The sequence below is a fragment of the Leopardus geoffroyi genome, chromosome D1 (assembly GCF_018350155.1).
Source record: "Leopardus geoffroyi isolate Oge1 chromosome D1, O.geoffroyi_Oge1_pat1.0, whole genome shotgun sequence".
NCBI classification, from domain to species: domain Eukaryota; kingdom Metazoa; phylum Chordata; class Mammalia; order Carnivora; family Felidae; genus Leopardus; species Leopardus geoffroyi.
This window is the reverse complement of record NC_059329.1, coordinates 38,752,327-38,766,818: the sequence shown is the minus strand read 5'-3', so window position 1 is coordinate 38,766,818 and position 14,492 is coordinate 38,752,327. Positions and strand designations below refer to the sequence as shown.

Sequence of the window (14,492 nt, the reverse complement as noted above, 5' to 3'; positions counted from 1 at the left end):
GGCGGGGCCGAAACGGCCCAGGGGGCGGGCGTTTGAAATCAGTGCTTTAGGGTAGACCCTAAACATCATTTTATACCTTCGAGAACCAATTACTTAATGTCTCTTCCGTCTTTCCCTTCCCCGACCCCCTCCCAGACTCCTTCATTCCGGTGCTGCGTGGACGGAAAGCCCCGGGTAGCCGACACCACGTCCCCGGCTAGCGAGAGAGAGCGTAGAGAAGGATTACACCAAACTGTTTAAATCCAACGGCTCCAGCTTCCTCTCTCCTGAGCTAGACCCAACAAGCCTAGAGAGTTGGGCTACGGAAAAACTAGTGTTTTCATTTAATTGGATATGAAGAAAGAACAAATATGTACGGGGGCAACCACGATCTTTATAAAGGTACCATTCCTGCAAAAATATTAGTCTTCAAAAGCAAAGGTTGTATTCGTATTGTTTGTTAAAATTTCTATTTTTTAGAAAAGTCTAAGTTCTAGTGGGAGGGGAGATGTCACTATTCGAGATTCATTTATGAACCCGATTACGAGCGTTTAGAACGGTGGGCCCAACTGCCAGAAGCACGAGATGCAGTTATAAGATGGCTACTCAAGCGTTAGGTGAACTTTTAATGAGACAACGAACGAGGCGGGGGGGTGGGGGGGGACCTCACCAGTCGTCTTTCCGACCTTTCCCAAGAAGCACTCTGGGAGCAGGGCTCTCGTTTGCTTAGCCCATATTGGTATCTCCTCACATAGTTTTTGGCCACAGTAGATATTCAATATTTATGAAACAAATGAAAATTCAGCTCCTCCAACTTGGTTTCAAATGTAAAGAGCTCATTAAATTGAACATTAAAAAGCTTTATTTTCGGAACTCTTCCTTTGAAACTTGTAAATGAAAAAAAGTAAAAAAAAAAAAAAAAAAAGCCCCTTATAAAGTTCAAGATGAAGATCTTAGTTCTTAATGGAGGTGTTTCTCCCCTAGTTTTGCACATCTCCGTAAAGGACGCTACCATGTATGAGTTATTAAACCCAAATCTTAAGGATCCTAATTGAATTCCTTTTTCTAAACCCTTCACATTTAGTTTATTTGCAAGACTTGCCAATTTTACTTCCAAAATGATACCCCACATTTCAGTCCACTGCCACTACCCTAAGTCTAAGACACTATTTTTCACCGGCATTTGTAATTGCTCCCTAATGCGTCTTCTTGCTTCCACTTTTGTCCAACGTACAGTTAATTTTGCATATAGCGGTGAGAGTGACCTTTGAAAATTACAAAGCAGGTAGTGTTACTGTCCTGCAGAAAAATCCACTGCACTTAGAATAAAAGTCAAATTCCTTAATGTGACCTGAGACCTTGTGGAGTCTGGTTCCTGCCTAGCTCCTTGACTTCACTTACAATCAGACACTTCTTACGTATTAAACTTTAGCCACAGCCAACAGGGCGTTTCTGTTTCACAAACGAGGATAAGGTTCCTTTGTACTAGGTCTTCTCTGTTGCCCGTGCCCCAAGACGACTGTTAACATCCTTCAAGTCTCTGCTCAGATGTTACTGTGTCAGTGAGACTTTTCCCTGACATCTTCTTTGTCACCCCCAAGCCCCGAACATGCAAATACCGTCACATCGCCCTACTTTATTTTTTTTGTAGTACCAAATGCTGCCAAATTTATTCTGCCATTGTTTTTTCGCCTTGTTTTTTGTCTGAGAGGCAGTATAGCAGAGTCGTTAAGAGATAAGGGATCTATAGCCTGTCTTGGTGCTAAATTCCAGGTCTGCCTTTGACTAGCTGTTTAGCCTTGCCCTAAAGGGAAAGTTATTTTCCCTTTTTGTGCCCTCAGTTTCCATTATATAAAATGGGGATAATTCTAGTCTTGACCTCCTATTGTTATGATAAGGATTAAATGAAGTAATACTTGTAAAGTGCTTAAAACAGTCTCAGCAAACAGTACTTGCTAAATTAATGTTAGCTATTATTATTATTAATATTATTTTTATTATTATTGTCTATCTTCCTATATTAGAACGTAAGTTCCAGGAAAGCAGGAACCTTGTCTCTCTTGTTCACTGGTGTATCCTCTGCATGTAGAACAGTGCCTGGCACATAATAGGTGCTGAGTAAGTATTTGTTGAATGAATGAATGATTGATGCACTATGAAGTGGAGGAAAGAAGTAACAATGACAGGGTGGTGACACAATTATAGATAATACCCCTGGTTTCTATATCCCAGCTGCCCTTATCAGCCCTGAGTCCATCACGCTGATTCATTTTGCTCTTAGCCCACCACCATGGGCTAATCTTTGGATCACCATGATTAAATAACCACCCCTGTAATTCCATTAACACCCACATACAATATCATCAGTCCATGAAGTTAAAAGCTTTGACTTAAATGGTCTGAAAGTAGTAATTAGAAAACACTAAAAAAGTGTTTGCTTAAGTGATTTTAAAGTACTGATAAATGAAACCAAAAGCTTTTGACTTAAGTGGTTTGAAAGTATTAGGAAAAAAAAAAAAACCTAAAAGCAAGTTTACTAAAAACTTAAAATATACCTTATCAGTTACCTTTGCTGGCAAAAGTCATATATAACCTCCCAGGAGTTCTCATTTTAAGCCCATTACCACAGAAATCCAGTTGTGCCTCGAATTCTGCCTGCCAAACCTCTTATGCTCTTCTAATTGCTTATTTTTCCACTCTGCAATGATATGATTTCCCACAGTCCCCTCTTTCTTCAAATTCTACACACCCTTTCCACCCTCTTTTCCCTTCTCATCCTCTTTCCCAGGAATGGATGATCTTCTGACTTCTTGCGAAAACAAAAGCTCTTAAACAAGGATTTCTCATGTGCCCTCCAGCAGATCTACCAAACTGCCCATGACTGTGCCCATTACCCTCAGCTCTCTATGGGTTAGTAGATATGAGATGACCTAAGCCCCCTCCTTTGTGGTCTGGATCCTAATCCCTCCAACCTTCTTTGTAACTGACATCCTGCTGTATTTCTTATCTCTCATAATCTATGAATCAATCCATTCCTTGTAGATCATTCTTATCAGGTTTTGGGTATATGTAGTAGATCTTAACCTTTAACAATGCTTCATTTTAATATGACAAAGGTAGTATTTTAATTCAATGTGTAAGGGATATTTTACATAATAACTATGACTGTAAAACCGACTCTTGTGGCAGGATGTAATGTGGAGTTCTAGCTTCAGAATTTACACAAATACTATGTCCTATTGAATTGAATATCCAAAAGGAAAAAAGAAACCATAAATACCTAAGAAGAAACCTTAAGAGACTATTTGCACAACCTAGGGTTTGTAAAGACCTTTTGAGCAAGGCAGAACACCTAGGAGCTGAGCAAAAAGTAAATGTAAAACTTTATCTATATAAAATTTTTATTTTATTAAAGAAGGTGCTTAAAACAAAGTCAAAGATAAATGCTAGATTAACAGGTGAATTTTGTAATACCTATAACATAAAAGGTTACTACTACTATACATAACAAAATACAAACAACCCAATTAAAAAAAATGGGCAAAGAATATAAACAGGCCATTCAGAGATAGCAATTCCAAGGAAACAATAAACATAAAAGACACACAACCTCCTTATTAGGAAGATGAAAGTAAACTAATAATTACCACATTATAGTATCAGATTGGCAATAATTTTGACAAATTAACAAGACAATTGGATGGGATTGGGAGAAAAGGGGATCCAGCTAGACAATAGGCATTGGCTCCTGATTTCTCTTACAGTAAAAATAAAAGGTGCTCACAGTGACCTACAAGACTCTCCCCTACATAATTGATTTCCTCTCTTGCTCATGTCTCTCTAGGCTACATCCCTTCCTGGTGTTATGTGATCATATCTCCTGCCTTAGGGTCCTTGCAGTAGCTATTTCCTTGGCCAAGAACACTCTCACTTGTCTTATTCAGGTGTAGGTTTAAATGAGGTCACCCAAACATGACAGTCCTATTGAAAGTTGCAACCCTCCTCCCCGTTGGTCCCCCAGCATTCTGTTCTCCTTATCTCCCTTATCCTGCTGTCCTTTTCTTTTTTACATAGCATATGTCCTCTTACATGATCCTATATAATTTAGTTATGTTTATTATTTCTTTCTCTACTTATTCCATGCAGTATATAAATTCTACAAGGGCAGAATCTTTGTTCATCCCAATGATGTAAGCCAAGCACCTAGAACAGTGCCTGGCACCAAGCGATGCCCACAATTTTTTTACAAATGAATTAATGAATGAATGGATGGATGAATGAATGAATGAGTGATTGAGTGAGTGAGTTCGCAGGGAAAGAAGTCACATTTTGGTATAAAAAGCTATTGCCTTAATCTCTTATATTTTAAAGGAGAGAAAAGTAATTTAACATTCTGCTAGTCTGGAAATAGATTTGAAATGAAGATACACCAAGACCCAGAAAGATTTCTTTTCAGGAAAGAATCACTAAATGAAAAATCCTGTGACTATCAGGCTCTATAGGCACCATCAAAATTCTAATTCAGTCAGCCCCACCCCCATCCAGTCACAGCTCTAATTTAATCCAACCTTCTTTCAATTCCTCCAATTCTAGTAAACCCTCTCATTTTTACAAAGTTACAAAATGTGAAAATTTTGCTTGAAAATGTTTCTTTGAAGCTTTGAATAAGAAAATGAAGAAAAACCCCCAGTGGTCACAAGTCAGAAATCACGTTCAAACAAACAAACATAAACAATGGCATCTGTTTAAACTGTTTAACTTGAAAATGCCCAATTTTCTAAGATAAAAAAAACCAAACTGGTCCTTTGTTTTGACAAGACTAGATGCCCTGAAGCCCAGAGAGATGATTTTCTGGAGACAACTTCAGAATGAAATTTGTGATGGTTCAGGCTAGATTACTGGATAATAGTGTAATTTTAACACCTTTTACTTAATATGAGCACATGGCTACCTCATCAACTGGCCAGCCCATAATTACCAAGACAATTAAAAACAAACATATTAAAAAAAACAGTTAAAACTAAACAACTGATGTGGGGAAAATAAAGAGACAGACATACTGGGCAAATTCTAAGCAATGCCAACAAAAGAACTGTAGCAACATTATCAAAAGTATTTTGGGGGCACTTGGGTGGCTCAGCTGGTTAGGCATCTGACTCTTGATTTTGGCTGAAATCATGATCTTGCAGTTCACGAGATCCAGCTGTGCATCAGGCTCAGTGCTGACAGCTGGAGACTACTTGGGATTCTCTCTCTCTCCCTCTCTCTCTACCTCTCCCTCACGTGTGTTCTCTCTCTCTCTCTTTCCCTCCCTCCTCAAAAAATAAATATTTAATAAAAAAAAGTATTCTTAGAATAGCATTAAGAAGGACATGAATAGGGCCATCGTATCATATCATGAAGAAAAATACTCTAGGAAAATATTCCAATCATGAATATGCAACTAACTACGTAGTTGGGAAAAATATAAAGCAAAAATAAAGAATTAAAAGGAAAAACTGACATCCATAATTACAATGAGAATTTTTTTTAACGTAAGTTTTCTCAGATTAATAGATCAAGCAGACAAATTAACAACATTGAAGCATTGAGTACATAGATACATATGCTCATTGCATTTATATATGCATGTGTATTTATATATTATGTTTATATGTGTATAAAATCCTTGAAAACGAGAATACACATCATTTTTAATAAACATTGAACATTTACAAATTTTAATCAAATATAAAGCCCTCAAATTTCAATAAATGCTTATGTATTTCTAAATGATAATATTTAGTCTTGCCAATTTTTGAGCTTTATATAATGTTAAAAATGTTATATAAATGAATCATATGTGTTCATTGTGTTTTGCTTTTTTCCTTCGACTTAATGTATATTTTGTGTAGCTGTAGTATACTATGTGGAATTCCATCGTGTAAAAATACGCAATATGTGTTATTTATTCTAATAACTATGCTTTCTGATGTGGTTGTTACAAATAATGCCACTATGAACACTCTTATAAATGTGCAAAGGTGTATGTGTATACATTTTATTTATATATATCCTGTCAGCAGGGTGAGGGTTCTAGTTCCATACTTTCCCCACACTTGATATTGTCCAACTTTTCAATTTTAACTCACCTGATAGATGATAGTAGTATCTTATTGAGGTCTGAATTTGCATTCTCTTGATTACTAAACAACATACATATGTTTAATGTCCGTTTGGACTTCTTTTGTGAGGAATTGAGGTCTTTTTTTCTATTGATTCCTCTGAGTTTTTAGTACTTAGGTACCAGCTCTGTTGCTTATTTATGCTACATGTGTATTTTCCATTTCTTGACTCCTCCTTTTGGTATATTTTGATATACAAAAAGTCTTAGTATTTGGGTAGTTCAGCTGATCAGTCTTTTCCTTTCTGCTTTGTGCATGGTATTGATTGATTGAGAAATTCTTCCCTACTTGAAGTTATAAGAAATTCCTGGATATTATCCAAAAGTTTTATAGTTACAGCTTTCACAGTTCCGCTAGGAATTCATTTTTGTGTATGCTGTGATAGAGAGGTCTTGAAATCTGGTAAAGCAAGCCATCTTATTTTGACCCTCTTTTATGAGTGCTGTACTATTCTTGGCCCTTTGTGCTTCAATATAAAATGTGAAATGTTATATTCTACAAAAATACTTTTGGGATTTTGATTAGAATAACATTGAATCTATAGATCAATATAAGAAGAATTGACAATTCTACACTATTGAATCTTTAAATCTATGAAGAGTTATGTCTTTCCATTTATTTAGGTCTACTTCAATTGCCTCTAAGTAAATTTATATTATTTTCTTTTTAGAAAACTTGCAAGATTTTGTTATCTTTGGCCTTATGTGCCACTTAATTTTTAATACTATTGTAAATGGCATCTTTCTTAAATTTTGATTTCCTAATTGTTGCCGATATATATAAATTTTTTTATATATTGCTATTTTAAATTCAGAGACCTTGCTAAACCTTCTTATTAATTAAAGTAGCTTATTTATAAATCTTTTGGATTTTTCATATGTGCAGTGATATCTGTGAATAATGACGGCTTTGTTTCTTCCTTTCCAATCTTTCCCCTCTCCTCTCTCTTTTTCCTTGCTACCTTATGTTGGATAGGACATCCTGGGCAGTGTTTAATAAAGAAATCACAGGCATCCTTATCTTTTTCCTGATCAGAAAGGGAAAGCAGTCAACTTTTACTAGTAAAGTGAAGGTTTTAGGTAGATGCACTTTACTCAATAAAATTTCCTTAAAATTTTTAGTTTGCTAAATGGGTGGTGAATTTTATCAAACACTTCTACATCTAGTGGGGTTCTCTTTTAGTTTGTTAGTGTGTTCCTGTATGTATTTATTTATCAACCTTTCATTCTTAGAATGAACCCACCTTGATCCTGATGAATATATTGCAGGAATCAATTTACTCAAATTCTATTTAGGACTTTTGCATCTATGTTCATAAGTGGGATTAGCTTGTTATGTTCCTTTCTCATAGTGTCCTCATTAGAGATTTGTGTAATAAAATATGTTGGAAAATATTCTTTTTTCTGTTCTCTGAAAATTTGTCTAAGGTTGACATTGTTTCTTCTTTGAATGTTTGGTAAAATTTGATGGTTAGACCATCTGGACTTAGAATTCTATTTGTGAAGAGAGTTTTGAACTACTGTTGCGGTTTTCTTGATGTTTATAGATACACTCAGTGCTCTATTTCTTCATGTGTCAATTTTGCTATTATGTTTTTCTAAGAATTTGTTTCATCTGAATTTTAAAATATATTGGCTCAAAGTTATTTATTCTGTCTTTACTTATTTTTTAAATGTCTGCAGCAGTTACAGTGATGATCTTTTAATCTTTCCTGATATTGGTCCCTTGTGCCTTCTATTTTGGGTCTTTGCTATTTTCATCAGAGGCTTTCGATTTTATTTGACTTTTCAAAAAAACAACCTTTGATTTTGTTCATCCTCTCTATTTTATATTGGTTTTCTATTTCATCCATTTCTGGTTGTATTTTTATTATTTTCTTTTTTCTACTTTCCTTGCTTTTTTCCTAAATTTCTGAAACGGATGCTTAGCTCATTTAATTTTTCAGACTTCTTTCTTTTCCTTTCTTAGATATTTATTTAAACATATAAATCTTCTTTTTAATACCTTTTACTACATCCCACAAGATTTGAAATGTAGAATACCCCCCTCTAATTTAAAGTATTTCCTAATTTCCATTTTTATTTCTTTCTGATTAAAAGTTTGTTTAGAAATTTATTTTTAATTTTATAAAATTTGGGATTTTCTAGGTGTCTTTTTAATATTGATTTCTAACTTTGTTGTTTATAATTATGGCCTGCCTGCTTTTAGCCCTTTAACATTTGTTAAAACTTGTTTTCTGGCCACAGGTTTAGGGTCAATTTTGTAAGGTTTCCATAGGACTTGAAAAAAAATTCTATTCTGTATTTTTGGGAGTACAAAGTTCAGTATATGACCATTAGGTCAATTTTTAGATTTCATTGCTCAAGTATTCTATATTTCTTTACAAATACTTGATCAATTAGCAGAGTCCTGGTCCTGTTTTTCTTGATTCCCTGTCACTCTCAAAAGTGTGTCAGATTGGTGTTAAATGATATGATGTAACTTAAAGTTTAGAACCACTCTTACTAAATTCTGAAATGAATGTAGAATTTCTACTCATCAGTCAACATTCAGTATTTTACTGGAGATCATATCTAATTATATAAGACTTCCATTCCTGCCCAGCTTCCAAAAAAAAAAAAAAAAAAGAAAAGAAAAAAAAAAAAAAAAAGAAGCAATGACTACTGGAAAAGAAGAGATATGAGTTTTGTATTTTTTTCAGAAAATATCTATATGGAAAAGTCTAGAATCAATGGTCAGGCTGGTTTAACTAATAGGAAAAAGAGGTGTAAAGTTTGAAAAGAGATGTAGATCAATAAATAATGAAAATTAATAGAAAAATGTCTATCATAATACACTCAAAAAATTAAGAAGTTCCTAAGAATATATCTAAGGCAACAGATACATTATCTTTATGGATAAAATTTTTAAGCTTTATTGAAACACATATAAGATCTGAATAAATGGAGAAATACCAGTTAGTGAATGGGAATGCCCAGTGTGGGAGGTATGTCCACCTCAAGTTTTTCTTTAACTCATGCAATTTCAGTTGAAATCAATAATATTTTTGTGGAACTTGAAAAATTTATCCTAAAATTAATACTGAAGTTTAACTCTACTAATCTACCCAAATTAATTCTGAAAAAGATGAATAAGCACATAGGGACTTGACTTACCAATTACCAATACTAAGCATAAAGCTATTATAATGAAATAGTATAGATTCAGCACAGAAATGGACAAATCAATGGACTTGAATGTAGAGTTTAGAAAGAGATCCATGTTTATATTGGAACTTGGCATGTGAGAGTGGAAGATTCCAACTCAGTGGGAAAATGGGGATAGACAGATTTCTACAAACAACAACAGCAACAACAACCAAAACGACAATATAGATCCCTACTTCCCAACAGCATTCTAAATGGATGAAACAAAGAAAACAAAAGAAAATAAAATCTTTGTGACTTAAAGGAACAGTATGCTACTTAAACAGGACATAAGGGAACAGATCATAATGGAAAAGATAAGTTTGATTACATTTAATTTTCAAAATACCTAAAAAAGACACCATGAACAAATTTAAATGGAGGTGATGGGGTGAAGTGAGCTATTTACAACACTGTGACAGACATAGAATTAGCATCACAAACATTTAAAGAACTCTTACAAATCAGTAGAAAAAGAAAAACTAATTGAAAAAGCAAAGGATATAACTGGTAATTCATAAATTGAAACCCACATAAAGGCAATAATCAATGAAAAAACCTGCACCTCATCAGGAAACAAGCCACACAATCATATAAAAGGAAATAAATAATTTTGCCAATCAAATAGTTAACTAAAAATTTGACATTCTCAAGTGCATCTAGGGGTATGGAGAAAGAAACTTCTATTCAGTGCATGTGTTAATTAGGAAAATCACTAGGTAAAGCAACTTGACCTTGCGTAATAAAATGCAAAATACAGTTTCTGTATCACCTAAAAATATCTACCCTAGGTAAATTCTCACATATAATTACCAGAACACACATAAAAGTTTTTAGTGTAGCATCGTTCATAAAAAAACAAAACAAAACGAAAAACACTTAAGTAATCTAAATACCCACTAATAGAGAAATGCATTGAATAAAGTATATTCTTATAAGAGACTATATATGTATATTTTTGTGTATTATGAGTTGAGACAGTGTTGAATTCAAAAACTGAAAAAAATTAGCATATTATGAAATCATTTATATAAAATAAAAGTAGTAGATACACAAAACAATAGTCCATATTTTTAGTGGATACACAACACATAACACACATACAAATGAAAAGACATCCACCAATCAAAAAATGCACCAAATTCATAATAATTGTTTATGAGGCTGGGAAAGAACAGGAGATTAGGATTTGCAGTTTACATCTAAAAGGGACTTCCACTTCATCTGAAATATTTATTTCTTCTATTTAAAAGTACCTGAAACAGGAACAAGATCCTTCAGGATGTCTGTTCTCACTACTTCTACTCAATATTACACCGAAGATTCTAATCAGGGTAGTTAGGCAAGGAAAAAAAAAAAAAAGAACAGCATCCAAATTGGAAAGGAGGGACTAAAACTGTCTTTATTGACCGACAGAGGGCATGATTTTATGTAGAGAAAATCTTAAGGAACCACTAAAGGACTACTAGAACTAGGTAAGTTTGGCAAGATTCCAGAATATAAGACCAGTATACAAAAATCAGTTGATTTCTGTACATTAGCAATGAGCAATGTGAATTAAAAATGAAGTTAAGAAATCAATTCCATTCTCAATAGCATCAAAAAGAATAAACTGTTTAATAATAAACTTAACAAAAGAAGTGGAAACTACATTGGAAACTACAAAATGTTGTTAAAGAAGAGCTAAATAAATGCAAAAGCGTTCCATATTCATGGATCAGAAGACTTAATTTTGTTAAGATGGCCATACACCCCAAATTGATCTATGGATTCAGTGCAATTCTATTTAATTACTTCCGGCTCACCCCTCCTCCCCCCCCCCCCCCGAAAATAAAACTTTATGCTGAAGTTGATATATAAACACAAAGGACTTGGAATACCAAAACAATCTTAAAGAACAAAAAATTTGGAGGACTCACACTTCCTGATGTTAAAACTTACAGCAAAGCTGTAATAATTAAGACACTGGTATCAGGATAGCTATATAATTAACTGGAATATAATTGAGAGCCTGAAATAAACCCTTAGCCAGTTGATTTCAACAAAAGTTTCAAGAAAATTCAACAGTTAAAGAGTAGTTTTTTTTTTTTTTTTTAACATATGTTGCTGGAACAGTGGATATCCACAAACAAAAGAATGAATTTGGATCCCTACCTCACACCATATACAAAAATTAAGTCAAAATTGACCATGGACCTAAATGGAAGCAAATACTGTAAATGTCTTAGAAGAAAACAGGAATATATCTGCATGACCTTGGACTAGTTAATAATTTCTTAACGACAACAGCAAAAGCACAAGCAATAAAAGAATTGATCAGTTGCACTTAATTAAAATTCAAAATTTGTACACTTCCAAAGACATAATTAAGAAAGTGAAATGGTAATGCACAGACTGGCAGAAAATATTTGCAAATGATATACTCAACAAGGGACTTATCACCAGGACATATAAAGACCTCTTGCAACTCCATAATGAGAAGACAAAAGACTCAAAAAATGAGTAAAGAATTTGAATAGAAATTTCTTCAGAAAAGATATGGGCAATGAGATAGGGAAAAAAAAAATGCTCAACATCAAATTAGTCATTAAGGAAAGACAAACCAAAACTGCAAGATAATTCACACCAACTAGTAGAAATACTATTTTAGAAAAAGGCAATAATAAGTATTGGTGAGAATGTTGAAACATAAGGATGCTCCTATATTGCTGGTGGAAATTTAAAATTTTGCAGGCACTTCAGAAAATCAGTGTAGCAGTTTCTCTGAACATTAAACATAAGAGTTACCATATGATCCAGCAATTCTACTCCTAGGTATCTACACAAAAATAAAAACACATGTCCCCACATAGACTTGTACATGAATGTTCATAATAGCCAAAGGATGAAGACAACCTAAATGTTATCAATGGAAGAATGGACAACTAAAATGTGGTATATTCATAACAATGGAATATTATTTGACCATAAAAGGAAGCAAAATACTGATACTACAACAGGGACGAACCCCAAAAACACGCTGAGTGAAACAAGCCAGACACACAAAAAACTCATTATATGATCCTATTTATATGAAATTTCCAGACTAGGCAATAGATTAGTGGTTTCTTGGAGCTGAGGGTGGAAATGGGTTGTGACTGAAAATGGGCATGAAGTTTCTTTTTGGAGTGATGGAAATGTTCTAAAACTAGATTATGGTGATGGTTGCACAGCTTTGTAAATATACCAAAAATTATTGAATTGTACATTTAAAATGGGTGAAATTTTTGTTATGTAAATTATATCTCAATAAAGCTGTTTTTTTAAAAAAAACACTTGAAGCAAATATGAAAAAATGCTAAGAATGTCAAGTCTGGCTGTTTGGAATGCAGGTTTTTGTTATATATGCAATTTTCTCTATTATTTAATGTTTCTAAAAAACAGAAAATTAAGACACCATAAATTCCTGAGCCCCAATTTCAAATGAAATAGATACACAAATCTAAAGCCTTTTCTTTTTTTTTTTCAATGTTTACTTATTATTTTTGAGAGAGAGAAAGAGACAGAGCATGAGTGGGGGAGGGACAGAGAGAGAGGGAGACACATAGAATTGGAAGCAGGCTCCAGTCTCGGAGCTGTCAGCATAGAGCCTGACATGGGGCTCGAACCCATGAACTGTGAGATCATGACCTGAGCCAAAGTCAGACACTTAACCAATTGAACCACCCAGGCACCCCTAAAGTCTTTTCATTATACTCTCACCCGCAGGTACTGACAGTTGCCCCCAGCCCCAAAGGAAATGACTGGATACTTGTCAGAGCACTCTCAATGAAACTTACCAGTCATACATAGCAAACAAAACTCTTCAGTGCCTGGCTCTTAAACATAAGCCAAGAATAATAGATATATTAGGAAAGCACTTAACATGAAGGACAGAAACCAAAGCGTCCTGGAAGAGTGAATTCAGGGGAAACAGACACAATGTAGAAAGCAAATGGAACCTTAAAAAAATCCCCAGAATTAATACTACTAGAGAGAGAAAAAAATCTGAAGCCATGGAAAATATCAGAAATCCATAATGAAAGGAATATTCAGAAAGCAAAAAAGAATTTATGGAAATTAAAAATAATTGCTAAAAGATTTGGAAAATAAAGTGTAACAAAAGAACAAAAAGATGGAAAATAGGAGAGCAAAGATAAGAAAATTAGAGGGTAAGTCCAAGAGGTTTCATAACCAACTAATTGTATTTCTAGAAAGAGAGAACTGAAAATATAGTGGGAAGGAATATATTAAAGAAATGATATCAGCCTCACAGCAACGAAGAACATGAGTTTCTATATCAGAAGGTCTAGCTCAATAGTTGACAAAAAAGACTTACGGATCATGTCCTAATGAAATCTGTGAAAATCAGGACCAAAGGAATATCCTAAAAGTGTCAAGAGAGTAAAAACAGGATGCACAAAAAGGATCACAAAACACATTGGTTTTGGATTTCTGGAAGCTAGAATTCAATGGAACAATGTCTTCACGGTCCTGAAAGAAAAACGTAAAGGTAGAACAAAGACATTTTCAAACATGCAAACTTTGGTAGTTAATATACTTATGACCAACTTTGAATTTCCTTTTTAATATTTAGGAAAATTCCCATATTAGGTCTCCTGCCTTGCCAAGGTTGAAGCCAGAATTCAATCATCCAGCATCTGTTTTAGCAAAGACATAGACATATGACTTAGGCTCTTCCCATCAGACACTTGATTGGAACACCTCAATTTGAAGAAATGTGAGGAAGTTGGTTTTGTACAGGATTTGTTCCTGGAGGAGGTGGTGAAGGACAGTGAGCTTTCAGAGGCAGCAGTGGCATAGACTCTAGTTGGTAATGTCTGTTGCCCATGGTCTTTAGTACCTTGGACAAAAGAAGGTATAGGAATACTTTAATATAGATTGTTCGATAATTTGGGTGTTGTTCCTAGATGCACAGTCTAAAAACCTATTCTCTGGTCCTTCCAAAGATTCTGTAAACTACTTAATAATCTATAATGTAACCTCCAAGGTTGCACCTGGTGGACATGCTCCATCAACACAAGGGAGTAAACCAGGAAAGAAGACAGGTGGGAGGAATCAGGGATCTAACATAATAGAGAAAGGGAATCTCTAGGATTATGATAAGTAGAAACTCTAGCCTGCA

General features: G+C 34.3%; 1 protein-coding gene across 3 annotated transcripts in view; it reads left to right on the top strand.

Annotated features, from left to right (window-relative positions):
- The first annotated feature begins 8 nt into the window (after positions 1-8).
- KDM4D (lysine demethylase 4D) overlaps positions 9-14,492 on the top strand; it is a 34,553-nt gene continuing 20,069 nt past the window's right edge. The window contains exons 1-2 of one of the 3 annotated variants that reach the window (XM_045483569.1): positions 9-381; positions 2,004-2,097. The gene's annotated coding sequence lies outside the window, so the exon portion shown is untranslated. Of the gene's footprint in view, positions 421-2,003; positions 2,098-14,492 lie in introns of all 3 variants that reach the window. The other 2 variants (XM_045483570.1, XM_045483568.1) reach the window with 2 other exon arrangements.